The following is a 16,392-nucleotide window of genomic DNA, read 5'->3' as shown; positions in this document are numbered from 1 at the left end:
TTTGAGGATACAACCAACTGGCAATAGCAAGGGAGGATCAACACAAAATAGCGTTTGCAACAGAATGGGGGATTTATGCATATCGAGTTATGCCATTTGGCTTAACAAATGCACCAGCCACTTTCCAGAGGTTAATGACTCACGCTTTCAAGGAATACCTAAGGATATTCTTAGAAATTTACATGGATGACCTCTGTGTACACTCTCTTCTGCGAGAGGAACATATTGACCATCTGCAAAAGGTCTTTGAAAAGTGCAGAACATATCGAATCCGTCTAAACCCAGAAAAGTGTGTATTTATGGTTAAGCAAGGACGAATCTTAGGACACATTGTCTCAAGAAACGGCATAACCACAGACCTAGACAAAGTCAAAGTCATAGTAGACCTGCCCAGGCCTACTAATGCGAAACAAGTGCAATCCTTCATGGGCACTGCGAATATTATCGAAGATTCATATACATGTATGCGGTTATCGTACAACCTCTGTATCGTTTGCTAGTCAATTTCGAATGGACCAATGAGTGTGAAACTTCATTCCAAAGGCTGAAAGAAAACCTTATATCCACACCTGTATTAAAGGCACCAGATTGGGAAAAGATATTCCATGTGCACATAGATGCTTCAGCATATGCCATTGGAAGTATTCTAGCTCAACCTGGAGACGGAACAATGGATTTTCCGGTCTGCTATGCAAGCCGACAGCTAAACAATGCAGAAAAGAACTACACAACCACCGAGAGGGAAGGGTTAGGAATGATTTATGCTGTAAAGAAATTTCGACATTATTTGCTTGCAAACAAATTTGTGTTCTTCACGGATCATTAAGCTCTTTTATACCTAGTAAATAAACCTTGCAATACAGGGAGAATTGTACGCTGGTTTATTATATTGCTAGAATTTGACTTCATAGTGGTGGTCAAAAAGGGTAAAACCCATCTGCGAGCGTATCATCTTTCAAGAATACACAGCAGGGAAGCTCCTCAAGGGGTAAATGATGACATACCAGATGCTTATCTTTTCAACATTGAAATGGTACCCAAATGGTCTCAGGAAATAGTTAGCATTCTCTCCTTTGGAAGTGAGTTTGATGATAGAGGATGTAAATCCAAACAGCAAACAATTCAACAAACAAAAAACTTTCAGTTGATAGCAGGACGGCTGTATCATCTTGAATCTAACTCAATCCTACGATTATGTATAAATCCGGAAGAATTCGAGTGCTACCTTGAAGAGGCACACGTCCAGGGATGTGCATTTCATTGTTCAACAATGAAAACACACCAGAGACTGAAACAATTAGGGGTTTATTGGCCAACTATGTATGCGGATACACATTCTATTTTACCAATTGTACAATATGTAGTGCCAAACGACCAGTGGATCACGCAACTTTGTTTCGGGCGAGCATAGCACCTGCATGGATTCAATATATCATTGACTTCCTAACCACTAGAACGTTCCCTGAGAACATTACAAGAGCATGGGAGAAAGCTATAGAGCTGGAAGCTCGTGACTTTCAGTTAATTGGAAATCAACTCTATAAGCGGGGAAAAGACAATCAGCTTAGAATCTGTGCAAGTGAAAGCGAATACCTGCTGATTCTCGAACATGCACATAGCGGAGTAAGTGGAGGCCACTTTTCGGGCGATAAGATGGCAAAAATTGTCTTGACCGTAGGAATTTGGTGGCCTACATTGCACATGGATGCCGATGAGTTTGTAAAGCGTTGTGATGCATGTCAACGCACCAAGATACCAATCAAAAGAGATGAGATGCCATTAAGGCTAATGGTGGGGGCAAGGGCATTTGCAAAATGGGGCATTGATTTTGTGGGACCTATATCACCCCCTGCATATCGCACCCATACCCAATAAATCATTGTGGCTACGGACTATCTCACAAAATGGGTCGAGGCCAAAGCAACACAAAAAGCTGATGCACACACCATAGCTCAATTTTTGTATGAGAATGTTTTTGTACGTTACGGGTTACCAATAGAAATTGCCAGTGACCGTGGAACACACTTCCTCAATGAAGTCATTGAATATCTACTAGAGGAATTCATGGTCATACATAGGAAATTAGCACCATACCATCCACAGGCCAATGGGATGCAAGCGGAGGCCACAAATGAAACACTATGCATGGTTCTCACTAAAATAGTGTCAGAATCAAGAACCGATTGGGATCAGCAGCTACACTCAACACTATGGGCATATAGGGTAGCTTACAAAACCTCAATAGGAACAACACCATATAACATGGTGTTTGGGCTAAATGCTATACTACCCATAGAGTTTTTAATCCCAACTCTACGAGTAGCAACAAGATTGGAATGGACAGGGCATGAACTCTCTTCAAGAATTAATGATCTTGAAAGGCTAGATGAACTCCGCTTACGAGTTGTCGCTTCGATCTATGCTAAAAAGAGAAGACAAAAGGAATTGTTTGACAAACATGTGCGTACCAAAGAGTTCAAAACAGATGATTACGTACTTGTTTATACCTTGAAGCAACATGCCAAGAAACTAAAAAAGCGAGGGATGGGACCATTTGTGATTCATGATCCATCACAAAGTGGAGCTGTCAAGCTTGCTACATTAGCAAGTGAAGAAATGCCAAACTAGATTAGTGGGTGTCGACTGAGGAGATATCATCTACCACTCACACAAGAGATGCTCCAACAAATTCACCAAGGGAAGCAAAGAATGAAGGAAAAACAGAGAGTACGAGAGGAAGCTCAAGCCGAAGCACAAGAACGCATTGCAAAAAGACGGCTTCTGCGACAACAACAATAGAGTAAACCACCATTGAGAATCAATGCCATTCGACTGATGAACTTGGAGGAGGAAACAATAGAGCCAATATTTACAGTCAAGGTGGGCAACAATCAAGTTGAATCAACAACCTTTCTCGATTCGGGTGCTCAAGAAAATTTGATCTCTTACGGATTATACCAATAGATCCAAGTCATAGATCAACTTCATCCTACTCAACAAGTGCTGGAAAGTAGCACATCACATGCATTAAAAACATTAGGATGGACTATATTGCATGTATAGCTACATCAATATATTTACCCACACAAATTCTATGTGGTGACAGATGAAAGCACACAACAACCAATGATGCTAGGGCAACCTTCGCAAAAAGCATACAATGTCCAAATAGACTGGAAAGCAGAGGCAGTCAAAATTCAGCACGAACATGAACAACAGGTAATAGCTTTTGCTCAGAAGTACCATCATGATCAACTGCAAGCCATGCAAACACTGGCAACAAAGACAAAAGAACAAATACCATCAAAGAACAACATAGAACCTGAGACCAACAACCAGGTAAAGGCCAACCATGCTAATCACAGACAGCTGAAGTCACCGGCTACACTGCAAAAATCTAGGCTACCAAAACAAGGTAAACAAGTATGGATGCGGAAGGATAGAAAGGCCATGGCGGGAAGGAAACAATGTAACAACCGGATTCCAACAAAGCAGATGGTGCAACCCAAAAACAAGGTAACCAAGCAGATATGGATCCCAAAGAAAATGCTTAGCCATAACCCAAATGTCACTCACATTTGGACACCAAAGCAAAAGCCAACGGAAATACTTACGATACAAGCAACAATAGAAAGCACACATCTGCAGGTCAACAAGGAGAACCGATATATGTGGATGCCGATGACAGACAAACCAGTGGAAAAGAAGAAAGTGCCAAACCATCTACAAAAGTTGGCAGCACCAAACTACCAATGGAAAGCCAAGGCCATAAGGCCCATAGCTATCACATCCAGGCCATCTCTATCCTCAGATATAGATACGACTCCAACAACAGTGACGCAAAGAACTTGCCTCTTGCCAAAAAGACAATTAAACATAGAGCAGTAGAATTATAGCTGCTACTTGCAAAGAAAGCAGGAAGCCTCGACGGCAAATGCCAATAAGCATTTTGCTTATTCCCTTCTCTTGCACAACATTAATTTTTCCATGCATTGACCGAGTATGCATAAAATAGGGCCACATTAATTGGCCAAGCATTAGCACGACTTTTTCAACCTATGCACGACACATACTCCGAGGCAAAACCTTGTCTTCTGGGAGGACTCCGACTAGGAGGAGGGGAGGCATTCTCAATGCGGAACCAATAACAGAAACAACAAAAAAAGGGGCATGATTTTCGACTATTTTAAGGGTTAACGTTTGATTGCGAAATTTTCTGGAGTAACCCAAGTATATATGCCCTTATACAGCATGAAGCTACAGGTATATGGGGCCAAATGCCAAATCAAGCCCTTAGGTGTGTGTATATAAGTAGAAATAGCCATTTTTTCAGGCAAAATATTGGTAAAGCGGAGAAATCCGGCCATAAAAATTGCATGTGAGTGTATATAATGTGTTGCAGTGATGTTTGTGATCTATTATGAATTTTGGGGATTTTTTGGGTTTGATTTGCTATTTTCCTTTTAATTTTGCTAATTTTTGGCAGAAAAACTTCAAAAATACAAAAAACAGGTGAAAAACAGTCGTAAATGAAAAACAAAAAAATATGGGGATGACCAGTGACTAAAAAACAACCTATGGTACAGTAGGGGTGCAATTATGAGACTGGAGCGGAAAGCATGTTTTAGCCAGGTTTTGACCGAAATGACAAATTTCTGGTAAACAGAGCAAATGGAGTCCAAATCAAGAAATTTTTGAGCCTAAACTGCATCTTGCAGAAACATACGAACACATGTCAAATTTCATGAAAAATGGTTCGGGGACTTCCATTATAAGAATTTTTCACCCCATTTTTAGCTCATTCTCACTATTGACTTTGTGGAGAGAGCTTCTGTCACCTAGAGCGGATCGACCTTCCAACAGCTTCTACGACGCGCACATCTACCCGACCAGCTCCAGACATGAGAGGTAGGCTCACCACCTTGAGCTTTTCGCGCATGTTTGTCATTCTGTCGCGAAAACTAGCGTAGAGGTCACATACAAAGCGAGCGGCACAGACCTGCAAGTAGAAACGGCGGCCTAATGGCTAACCCGAATGCAACAAGACTTCATCGACAACTTACCATAGTCTAGGAGACCAGTCCTGGATAGCCAAAGGCAGTGGGAAACCATCGAGAAAAACCCTAATTCCCAGAAACCCGCAAGAGACCACCAAATGGGAACTCAGCGAAACGGCGACCAAATGCTACCAAAACTTATGGGTAGGAGCATCTTGACATGCTCGACGAGTCCATATGACCCACATGACCAAAAAGTGACCCGAAGCGGCACTAAACCTCAGAAACGACATCAGACACACAAAGCGTCAAAATGCACTTGTGGCAAAACCGCAAGTCTGTTTGCCACCAAACTTCACGAGCGGCTTGCCTAGACCATCAACAACCAAGTCCTATGGTGGTATACCACCACAAATCATCAAAGGTATGTAAACGCCACCACGGGTGCTTCTAGAGTGACAAATTTCCAAATGGAGCTCCGGTGAAGCCAACGTCAACAAAAACCATACGGTAAGGATCCCCAAGGGATTGGGAAGCTATGGAGACCAACATCGAGGAATTTCATCGCCAAAAAGCACTCCAAAAGTCAGAAAATGGCTCGCAGGCTCTGAAGTCCACACAGGGAGTTATACTCTATCCATTTGACTTTTTTATTGAAATTAGGCTAAAAAGGGACTAAGGGGGGCAAAGGGCAAGCACTGGGAGCACTAACACTGGAAAAATCATCAGGAGACATCCTACGCGAAGGATGTCTCAAGGGAATTTTTTGGCACAAAACCCAACAATTCTTGTCATGCACATGTTCTGAATGACAGTTACAAGCCATACACCAAGTTTCATCACATTTGGATCAGATTTGACCTCATATGCATGGAAAAACGCAAAGTTAGGGCATAAAGGCACTAATGGGCCATTGACCTACCAAATCTTGTCCAAATCTCATGAAACCTGCACAACACATTCACATACACATCAGCTAACTTTCTGTGTGGTAAGGGAGTAAAAATGAGGAATAAGACATCCTACGCGTAGGATGTCTAATGGACCTTTTTGGCATGGAAGAAAAGTTTTGTCATTCCAGATTTGATTACCTCATCAGGAAGAGCCCATATGTCAAGTTTAAAGCCATTCTAATCACTTTTGACCCCCAACACTTTCAAGAAACACTTTTTGAGCCCAAAAACATCTCACAAAGCCCTACAGGCATTAAATCTTATCCAAATGCAAATCCAAGAACATGGCCATGTTCCATAGGCCAAGGACAACCCACAGAACAAGTTTCATGCAATTCTGATGAAATAGACATCCTACGCGTAGGATGTCTTAAGCTTGAATTTAGCCTTCTGTGTAAGAAATGATATCATAGGAGCCAATACCATGATGCATTGAGCCCATACACCAAGTTTCAACCCATTTGGACATCAATTGCTACCCATGATAGACAATCTACCCAAACTGTGACCTAAAGCCTAAATCAGCCCAAAAATCCAAGCTTATAACCATGTTCGATGAGCCTTACACTACCTACATGTCAAGTATGAAGCAATTCTGAAGAAAAAGACATCCTACACGTAGGATGTCTAGATGGATTTTTTTTGCCAGATTTGCACTGTGAGCACATGCACAGCTTCACAAGTTCCTTTTAAGCTATAATTTCAATCTCAAGTCATTTGGATAAGTAAAACTTAGTTTAGCAGCTGATATGGAAAAAACGCTAACTTTGGATTGCTGAGTGCAACACGATCTATGGGAGCCTCGAAGTCACCGACAAAGAAGAAGAGAATGACAATCAAAGATTATCTGGACGAGGTGGAACCTTTTGTCATTCCAGAGAGAACACTAAAGCCCACCAGCACCTGGATACAGGAAGATCTGTTAGAGTCAAACGACCTAAAGATCTACCAGGGGGTGTTCAAAGACAATGACGGCAATGTAATAGAGCTGCCAATGCTGCCAAGAGAGCTCAATGAATTTGTCCGAAGAAAAATGGCCGGCTACTTGGAGAAAATTGACCTCCATAACTATTTCGAAGTAATACCAGCAGGAGTGGACGTCAAAAGAGTATGGGAGTTTGTAACAAGCATCAAAGAGGATGGAGTGTCCAAAGTGACAGATTTGCATGGCAGACCCAATACAGAGATCATTATCACGGAGCGGGTTGTAGCCCATGCACTAGATCTTTCCAATCAGGGAGACAGTGTGACAAAGAGAAGGGATGAAGTCAAGGTGTACAAAGAAAAAAAGGCTAATTACACCTTCGAAGACATCGCCAACCCAAAGGTGGTGATCATGAGCCAATTGTACAACCAGTACTTCCACATGTGCATGAAGAGGCCACAAAAGTACAGGATGCCGCCAGGTGCAATTGCCACAACGTTTACTTGGGCAATGACAAAAGGCACCCCAAAGATAATCAACTATGCGGCATACATACATGATAGCTTGGTAAAAATGGGAAACAAAAAGCCAACCTACATAGTGCCAGGAGAGATGATAACCAAGGTAATTTATGCAGCACTACATGCCAAGGGAAGGTGGCCTGACCCCCCATCTCAGAATGACTGGCTAAGGGTAAAGGAAGACAAAGAAGAAGAGCCACAACGAGCACCAAGGGTGGCTACAAGGTTGAAGAGACGACTAGATCCAGTGGTAGAGGAGAAACCTGAGCAGAAGAAAGGAAAAAAGGAATCTGCTCAAGTGTCGGCCAAAGAGACAAGATCACAAAAAGCGGCTAGACTTGAGAGGCTGAAGGAGAGTTTCCGAGCAGAAAGATCTCTCAAGGGTGATTTAAACGAATTATGGAAGCCATCTCTCGAGTCTATGTCCGGATCCTCCAGAAGAGTGCAGAGGGACCGCTTCGAAGACTATATCAAGAATTTCGAGATTCTTGATGCTGCAGCGGAAAACATTCCCCATGTCCCTTTCACCGAGGAAGAAGTGGAGCAGATAAGGCAGACGTTGCTAGATGAACAAGAAAACCAAGAAAGGGAAAGAAAAACAAAAGTAGATAGTGACTTTAAGGGCAAACCTGCAGCTTCACCAGATAGCCCTAAACCTAGCCCACAGCCATCACCACCTCCTAGCAGCCCTCCACCAGAAGATAGGGAGGCTGGGGAAAATCAAGAAGAACACCAGGTTGAGCAGCAAGAGCAAAGGCCAGAACCTGAGCCCAAAGAAGAGACCAAGCCTGCGTCTGAACAAAAAGAGCTCGAGGAGGCATATTATGCATTTTTGGACCTGCTAGCTGCAGGTTATACAAGGGAAGAAGCCGCCACAGTCGCATTCGACTTGGCGAGCACAAAGCAGAAAGAACAGATACCAGGCATTCGGCTAGTCGAGCTAAAGGAAATTGCTACCGACACGGTAGACCTGCACCTGCCCTCGAATGATTGGGACGTGGTGATGACAATGCTAGCTGGAATAAGAGCACAATCGGTGGCATCAGACGAAGAATTAATAACTATAAAGTCCACCGAAGAAAAAACTAAGATGGAAAGAGATATTCTGCGGGCACAAAGCCAAGGACAAAAAGAAAGAGAAGCTGACCTCCAGGCGAGCTTGGCCACGGCTCTACAAAACTGCCAAGCAAAGGAAGAAGCAAATGTGGCAGCAGCAAAAAGATTGCAAGCAGCTGAAGAAGAGTGTCTGCAACTCAGTAAGTCATTGCGAGATGCCGAAAAAGAACGGGATAATCTGACACTCCAACTAGCAGAGGAAACTAAAGAAGTAGAGGCCATTAGGAATGCAAAGGAAAAGGCAGAGATACAACAAGAAGCAAGCCTGGATGAAGTCCTTGAGCTCAAGGACCAATTAAAATTCAAAGATCAAACCATCCAGAGGCTGTGAGCATCACCTGTGAGATTTAGAATCATTTCCGAGAGTCAAATATATGAGGAGCAGATGCAAGAACTCCAGAAGGAGTTGACTCTCGAGAAGAAGCAGAGGTTGATGATGGCTGAAGGTTCTATCGCAATGCAAACCAGACTGGAGGACAGCCGAAAAGCCCTACAAGAAGAATTGGAGAGCATAAAGATAAAGCTCGAGGAGGCTGAAAAGGTAAATGCTGAACTTAATGACCTCCTTGTGACTATGGGCGGAGAAGCTGAAGCGGAAAAGCAGACACTCCTCAAGAAAATAGAGGAATTGAAAAGCCGGCAACAAGCAGAAGCAGAGAGCTCAGGGCCATCTACCAATGAGGGCATCGACCTCGACAATGTGGCAGATCCTGTGGACACACCCATGCTAGAGGAAAGCATAGCAGGATCCTCTCAAGAGCTCCAGGATCTAACACAAGAAGAGGAGGAAAAATTGCGTAAAGCAATAGAGGCAAAGCTCAGAGAAAGCACAAAGGAAGCCTTGGAATGGAAGCAGAGGGTTTTCAAATCTGTTCCCAAGCGTGAATGGCTTCAACCCTCTCTCCCATATCCATTGCTGAAGTATGAGGCAGCAACAATAAACAGGCGAATCAATGAAGAGCCAACGGTCCCTCTCTACAATGCAGACACCTCAAGGCCAGAAGGAGTAAAGCTAAGAGTGGATTCTCAGCCAAAGTGGAGGAAGGCTTGGCTTACCAAGTACCCGCAATGCCTAATACACTTGGTAGAGGCACAAAAACACATCAGAGATAACCTCAGCTTCTGTCCTCTACCAAGGGTTAGGACGTGAAAAGCACAAGAAATCTTACAAAGAAGCCAACCCACTTGACTGAACTACCCAAAGCTGCCAGGCATGAAGGCAAGTGAGAGAATAAGTGTACAATACATGGTGAAAACCCTAATGGGCGCCATAAAGTTGACGTTCATTGGCTCGCCTGAACTTAGATGCATTATGATGAGAAAGATCTGCAGAACCATCCTAGCAGTGTTTGAGACCTTCAAACCAGGACAGGTAACTGACAGCATATTCTTCTTCCAGGACACATACAGATGTGCTTATGATATGTCAGGTCAACCTTCCAAGGAGGTGATACATGCGCTGTATCAAAGAATTATGTTTCTCCCATCCTATCACCTCCAGGCATTTGAAGAGACATTCTCCACGGGGTTCTTCACCATGCATACAGATATCTTCCGCCCAACAATGCTAAATCTACATGCACGGTACGAATCACTACTAAAGATGCGGGAGACTCTAAGATGAAGCAAAGGTTCAAGGCCATGTCGGGGACGACATGAACAATGAGGGGGGGGGATGTTAGAAGCTGGACACACCCCACAGCATCTAACTACTCGGCAGACTATTATTTTCTGTAATTATTCATTCGTTAAAGAAAACCCGATTTTTCACCTTGTAAATATTAGAACTTACAGAAGTTTCCAGCTTGTATCCCAGTTTTATCCCAGTTTTAATAGTTAGATGGAGTAGATGGTTGATTGTGGAACTTTAGGGCTTGAGAAGTTGTAAGGTATATATACCACTTTTTGACCTTAATGAAAAACTTCTTGTCATTTTAAAACAAGTTTTAAGTCTATGAGTAAGCGTGCTGTGTACGTGAGAGAGAGTGTGAGCTTTGTCTTGACGCTACATGTGCTACGGTGGTCGGAATCGAGTGCGGAGAAGTGTAGCGTGTTGCCCCCGACTAGAGCTACAAGCCGATACCAACATTGCGCGCGTACGGTCCGGCTTTCGGAGCTCCTTCTACGAGATTCATCGGTTGTTTGGGTGAGCATATGTTATCTGATTTCGCATTGCAGCATATCCACGCGTTCACATTGAGTAGAGCTACACATTAGGTACTTCAGATTTTGGAAACGAAGACCTGCAGATTTCGGCCAGACATCCTACGTGTTTCTGCACTTGGTGTTTTGGGTCGTGATTTTGGTTCATAGACCTTAGGGAGAGCGGCCTATAGGTATTAGTAGGGTCTCCTTCAAGTTCTATGGTGTTTCGAAAGTGTTTGATGGGTGTTCGGCTCTAGCAAGCGTTGTAGGAAGAATCCTCTTTTGCACTTTTGAAGACTGTGACTTAGACGAGTGATAGGGACCTCTGTAGGAATTAGTTAGGAGTCGGTCGAGTGTAGGTTTACACCTTATGCTTGCTTCCACGCGCCTGCGGGTCAAGCTTCGTCCTTAGCTGACATTACTTGTTATGTGAGTTCTCACTGTGCTGACGTCCGTCGCGGCGTACCCATCCAACAGTCGAACTACCGTAAGGCTATTCAAAAAAAGGAGAATCAAAATTTGAATTCTGGCATGAACCTGCATGTGAGAAACCGTATCACAAGTAATGTGAACTCGGAACATCACTGAGGATAGGGTCACTTTCTGACATGCTTTTGGCGGCACACTTTCGAAGATAACCTTACAGGGGTCGTCTATAGGCATGAGGATGGTGGGGGAAGAAAAGAGAGGCTCTGTGGTTCCTCTGATGATGAGAGCCAAGAGCACGCATCAGAGACTAACATTGCCTAGCACTGTACAAGCAGCCTTAGCACACTCAAAAGTGGGAAAATCAAGCACACATATATACATGGGCTGGCAAACATCAAACCAAAAAACTATGAACAGAGTTTGCCAACCCCTCCAGCCTGCTAGAGAATTCATGCTCAGCAGGAACAATAGGAGATGCTCATAACCTTCCACCTGGATCCCACACAAAGGTAGGCAAATCCCACATAATCAAAGCAAGACAATAATCTTCAAAGAGCAGCGATGCAGGTGCAGTTTCATAAACATCAGCACTATTGCATAAATTGATTTTTTGTGTTTGTAGTTCGTCTTCATGACCAAGAGAATTATATGGATACACCGCATATACAGACTTTTCACCCGGGGACTACTGATGCTGACAAACATTTGGCATTTCTTGTAAAATCGTATTCAGCAACCAAATCTACCAAATTCATCATAAATTTGATGACCATTAGACTCTCCTTTCTTGCTACCAGCACCCTCAACTACACGAAAAAACAGTGTATTCAGCATCCCACAATTATATCTCTGATCAGTTCCTCTTATAATTCGCAATCTCTCAGAAGCCTTTTTGACATAGTTGGTCATATCTGCATCCATTTCCACAGCAGGTAAATCAAAGCCCCAATCTGCTTTATCATCGGCAAATGTATCCACACTAGGGGTTTGAGATGAACCCACATCATGAATATCCACATTTCTATACATAAAAGCAGTCTGGCTAGAACCTCGATCAGAAGCCTCTTTGTCATGAGACAAAGGTTGATCATCTACAAACACTACATTGTACTTAGAGTATGCATCAGGAGCATCATCGCTTTGCTCACAGTCATCAACATCAGTAGCAAGAGGCAAAGAACTTGTAAGCTGACAAGCATCACAAGAAGGGTCGCATGCATTATATTTATGATAAGTTTCCCTACATGAATCTTCCCTCACATCAAAGGATTCCAAAGCCTGATTCCATTCCTTAGCATTGCGAGCCTCATCTGGACATCCTGATCTGATGCTTCTTCCATATGAAGAGAGGTCAAATATCATAGAGTCATCATAAGAATACCCCTCATCAGTAAATGCTCCATCAATTGGAATCCAATCCATAGACTTGCCAACAAAAGAGAACAAGCTTGCATTATAAGCATCAGATTACAAATCGCTACAATAGCCACTCTCATATAAATTATCACCATCAAACAACTTGACTGAAGCCTCATCAACCATTTGTAAACCTCTATCTGCATGCAAATATGATGATACGCATTATCATCACAATATGCATCAACATCAAATGGACTCTGCAACATTCCTCAAAACTCATTTTGCAATGACTGAAAAGTAGTGACAAGAGAACTCTCTATTGGATCCTTGTGTTGAGAGAGAAGGAGAGAGCACAGAAGTAGAACCCCAAAGTGTGTAGAATACACACATGAGATGATGTATATATAGAGGGGACCTGGGTGTCATATATAGAGAAGCCATATATTGAGTAGCTTCACATATAAGCTCAACACCCCCGCTCAAATAAGGGTCCCTAACTGTGGATGAAAAAACCCTTGGGGGATCAAGGGAAAAACCCACAGCTCTATATACACCCACCGTTATATTATAAAAATCATTGAATATACAAATGTTTACGAGGAGCTACATCACTCCTTTTACAATGAATGTTTTATGAGGAGTTACATTACTCCTATCCTATCAAATACAATAATGAATACAAAGGTTCAATAAAGAGGTGTAAAAGCTATCGATTAGCTTGTAATCAAAAGTGTCTCCGTGAATCTGTTGTGTAGCTTGTCATCAATATCGCATCACCAAACATGTCTTCATGTTGTCATCAATATGGCATCACCAAACATATCTTCATAAATTTTTTATTGTCACCAAGTTTGTCTTCATAAAATCAATTCTTTGATCAATCCTACATAGATCATAGACTCCAAAAAAAAACATGTCATGAAAATTATTAGCATTGTTAATGAAATAATTACGTTCACAATGCCATAAGAGATGGTTCGCAACGCCACTCTTTTGACGACATATATACGCACGACAACATATGGTACATAAAGTATAAACGTAAAAGTACAAAATGTGTGATTACGTGATACAAATGATATGTGTATATACTACATAAAACAACATTTATCAATGTAGTGATCAATGAATACCATCAAAGTATTAACAAAATATCATCATTATATCAATAAAAATGAATAAATGATCATGGTATCAACAAAAAGCATCATGATATCACCGAGAATAATCATTTTATCAACGAAACAACATCATGGCAACACCGAGAATAACCATGGTATCAACGAAACAACATCATGGTATCACCGAGAATAGCCATGGTATCAACAAAACATCATCATGGTATCAACAAAAATCACCATGGAATCAACGAAATATCATCATGGAATCACCGAGAATAACCATGGTATCAACGAAATATCATCATGGAACCACCGAGAATAACCATGGTATCAATGACATATCATCATGGTATCAACGAAAATCACCATGACCAAAGTATTAACAAAACATCATCATGGTACCATCAAAATCACTATGGTATCAATGAGAAATTATCAATAAAACGACGTAAACTATATCTCTAAAAGAATAATTATACGAGAATCAATGAACGAGTATATCATATAACAAAAGATCATGTACCAACAGTAGCTCGATAGAATTTGGACGATCATCAACGGCTCGACTGAATCGGAACGATGTGTAACTAGCTTCTGCAGCAAAGTTACGTCAGTAACAAATATATGATTGATGAAGAAAAATATAATTGAGAAGTTTTCAATTATGAGAAAAATCAAAAGCAAAAAGTAAAATTTTGATTTTCAAACATATTCGCAGTCCGAGACGATAACCCAAAATCAGTGCAGAATTTAGAGAAACTTTCTTCTGCAAAGTTATAGACCTCATCGATTCCAATCCCCATCGTGGGTAGTTTCTTCTGCAAAGTTGTAGAACACATCGATTCCGGTCTCTCACACGGGTAGTTTCTGCAAAATCGTTTTCAATAAGCACAAAAATAAAAAACAAAAAACGAAAATTTCTTTTTAGGTATGTACGCAGTCCGCGAACGATAACTCAAAATCGATGCAGAATTTGAAAACACTTTCTTCTGCAAAGTTGTAGACCACATCGATTCATGTCTCTCCGGAGAGTAGTTTCTGCAAAATCGTTTTCAATAGGCAGAAAAATAAAAAACAAAAAGCAAAAATTGCTTTTCAGGTATGTACGCAGTCCGCGAACGATAACTCAAAATCGGTGCAGAATTTGAAAACACTTCTTTCTGCAAAGTTGTAGACCATATCGATTCCGGTCTCTCGCGAGTAGTTTCTGCAAAATCGTTTTTAATTAGCAGAAAAATCAAAAACAAAAAGCGAAAGTTGCTTTTCATGTATGTACGCAGTCCGCGAACGATAACTCAAAATCGGTGCAGAATTTGAAAAAACTTCCTTCTACAAAGTTGTAGACCACATCGATTCCGGTCTCATATGCAGTAGTTTCTGCAAAATCGTTTTCAATTAGCAGAAAAATCAAAAACAAAACGCGGAAGCTGTTTTTCAGGTATGTACGCAGTCCACGAACAATAACTCAAAATCGGTGCAGAATTTGAAAACACTTCCTTCTGCAAAGTTGTAGACCACATCGATTCCGGTCTTTCGCGAGTAGTTTCTGCAAAATCGTTTTTAATTAGCAAAAAAATCAAAAACAAAAAGCGAAAGTTGCTTTTCATGTATGTACGCAGTCCGCGAACGATAACTCAAAATCGGTGCAGAATTTGAAAAAATTTCCTTCTGCAAAGTTGTAGACCACATCGATTCCGGTCTCACATGTAGTAGTTTCTGCAAAATCGTTTTCAATTAGCAGAAAAATCAAAAACAAAACGCGGAAGCTGTTTTTCAGGTATATACGCAATCCGCGAACGATAACTCAAAATCGGTGCAGAATTTGAAGAAACTTCATTCTGCAAAGTTGTAGACCACATCGATTCCGACCTCTTGCGTGAGTAGTTTCTGCAAAATCGATTTTGATCAAGAGAAAAATTGAAAACAAAAACGTACTGCTCTGATACCATGTTGAGAGAGAAGGAGAGAGCACAGAAGTAGAACCCCAAAGTGTGTAGAATACACACATGAGATGATGTATATATAGAGGGGACCTGGGTGCCATATATAGAGAAGCCATATATTGAGTAGCTTCACATATAAGCTCAACACCTTGTGCTTTGGCAGCCTCGAATAACTCATTAGCAATGAAAACTTCAAAGCCAACCAATTATGGCGCCACTCATCAGGAAGCATATGGATAAAGATGAATGCATCACTAGACAATCCCTGGGAAGAAAAATATACTCTTGCCTCATCATCTACTATGTGAAGATGTGTCATTTCTTCTTCCACTTGTGCAACCCAAGACTTTATGCATTCCTCATTTGTACCATAAAAGTATCGAGAATGCATGGCAGGCACATCAACCTCTACATAACTCTTTAGCAAAGAAACCTTCATCAATTGCCAATTGTATTGCACATGTCTAGGAAGACTTTTGTAAAACTGCAAAGTATCTTCGCACAAGCCCTGATACATAAATCAGCCCTTTCCTCATCATCATACATACCAAGCTCCAAAAATAAATCATCAGCCAAAGCCATCCATGACTGTACATTTTCCCTTTCCTTCCACAAAAGCAATATAGATGATAGACCTCACTTGCATCCATTTGAAATCTTGATCAACCTTTGCGCTTTCGAATATGTAACCACCTCCCAAATATCTATATGAAGGTACTCAAACTAGCTCCTCAGTGGTGGGGCACCAAAAACATGACAGGGGAAAGCGAACGTGGGGCACCTCTATAGCTTAGCGTCCCTTGCAGTTTGAGAACACACTACCTATCTCTCAAAACACGTGCAACCTGCGTGCAACAACACCAAAAGATCCAAAGCCTAGCAC

At 41.7% G+C, this 16,392-nt stretch overlaps 1 pseudogene; it reads right to left on the bottom strand.

The window, feature by feature from the left end:
• Positions 1-11,614: 11,614 nt before the first annotated feature.
• LOC147431065 (uncharacterized) lies at positions 11,615-16,159 on the bottom strand (annotated as a pseudogene).
• Positions 16,160-16,392: the final 233 nt, after the last annotated feature.

This window comes from Adiantum capillus-veneris, chromosome 21 (genome assembly GCF_014529385.1).
Source record: "Adiantum capillus-veneris isolate H3 chromosome 21, ASM1452938v2, whole genome shotgun sequence".
In the NCBI taxonomy this organism is placed as follows: domain Eukaryota; kingdom Viridiplantae; phylum Streptophyta; class Polypodiopsida; order Polypodiales; family Pteridaceae; genus Adiantum; species Adiantum capillus-veneris.
Note: the sequence above shows the minus strand (reverse complement) of the source record. Positions and strands in the feature narration are given on the sequence as shown.